This window comes from Plectropomus leopardus, chromosome 21, assembly GCF_008729295.1.
Source record: "Plectropomus leopardus isolate mb chromosome 21, YSFRI_Pleo_2.0, whole genome shotgun sequence".
Classification (NCBI taxonomy): Eukaryota; Metazoa; Chordata; class Actinopteri; order Perciformes; family Serranidae; genus Plectropomus; species Plectropomus leopardus.
The window spans coordinates 754,624-756,226 of record NC_056483.1 but is presented as its reverse complement, the minus strand read 5'-3'; positions in this window follow the sequence as shown (position 1 = coordinate 756,226).

Here is a 1,603-nt window from a genome sequence, read left to right as displayed (position 1 = left end):
GCAGATTTTGTAGTGAAATCTGCATCTCTATGGAGGAATCATCCCCCCATCACTCATGAGTGGTGTAAAAAGTCATTCCTGTGCGATTAAATGGCAAAATGTAATTAAAAAAAATGAAAAAATAAGAGGAGGCTCTTGGAAAGGAGCGAGAACACTTTAAAGGAGAACAGTAATTTAAAACGAGCGCAGCGACGGATAACAAAGTCTGGTTTCAGCAGTTTCCCTCCGAGCCGCCTGATTCATTGAGCTTTGCAACTGTGTGTGTGTGAATCATCGATGCCAACGGCGCAGTTTGACCACTCCACCGAACTGTCCTTCGTCCTCTCCTCCTCCTCCTCCTCCCACCTCACCTTTCTTCCTCCCACTCTCTCTGTCCCACACTGTTTCTGCCTCTGTAGGCCCTCAGCATTCAGACACTGCTGTTCATGCTTTTATACTATTTTCCTTAAACACAATAATGACGTAACATGTTGGCGTGAAGACGTGACAGCACACCAGTTTATCTCCATTTTATCCTCCAGCTCATCCCAGAGATTTTAATTGAAATCTTAATGACTGAGAAACAAACATTTCAAAGAGTATTTTGTGTCTTGGTTTAGTGTTGTGAAGCTGCGAGATGCTTCACACTTAAAAACTAGAGAAATTGTCTTGATTTCTTTCAAAAACGTGGGAGGAAAGAAATGAGAAATAGAAGAAGAAATCACACAAAAATCAGCAAAAAAACTAGTAAAAAAAAGTTACAAAATTAAAGATAATAAAAAAAAAAATAAAACGAACAAAACCTGAAGAAAGTGCTTAAAAATTATAATAATTCTGAAGCATAATTTTAAATATGCAATTATGATATGCAATTATGATAACTACAAAAATAGTTTCCCAAGCTGTTTCTTTCTTTTTTCACTGAACAGTTTTTCCTAGCTTTAAAAACAAAACAAAGCAAAACATTTGGGGGACAATCCATAATTCAAATTCAGCCATAAATCCAAAATATAATGGAAAAATCCCATCGGATTTTTGACTAACTTCAGTAAAGTCTTCCCTTCCTCTGTGACTAAAACCGCATTTTGAGATTTATCTAAACATATTTTACATACCGTCACACAAATTTGACGTTAAAACATAACGTCAAAGATGACTCAGTCTCTTCTAACTGCAACTTTCATCAGTTTTCTTGTGCTAATGTCTTTTTACAAGCTGTTTAACCCTTTAAGTACGAAAAATAGACAATTAACAAATCCAAAATAATCCGTTAATACGGACAAATTGCTGATATAGGACGTTTTTTAATATGATGTCACCATCCGAGACCTCTGTCTGATCCTGGAGGTCTCTCTCACACACACACACACACACACACACACACACACACCACACACACACACACACACACACAACACACACACACACACACACACACACACACACACACACACACACACACAGCCCAGCTCTCTCCAGGTGAATCATCTGTTACCTGACACCAGACGCCCCTCGGTTTTAAAACGCTATAAATAACTCTCTAAAGTTACAAACAGCATCATTATTCTGTTGTTCATGTTTTGTTTCCGTCTATAAAACCTGCGATCATGATAATAATCACGGC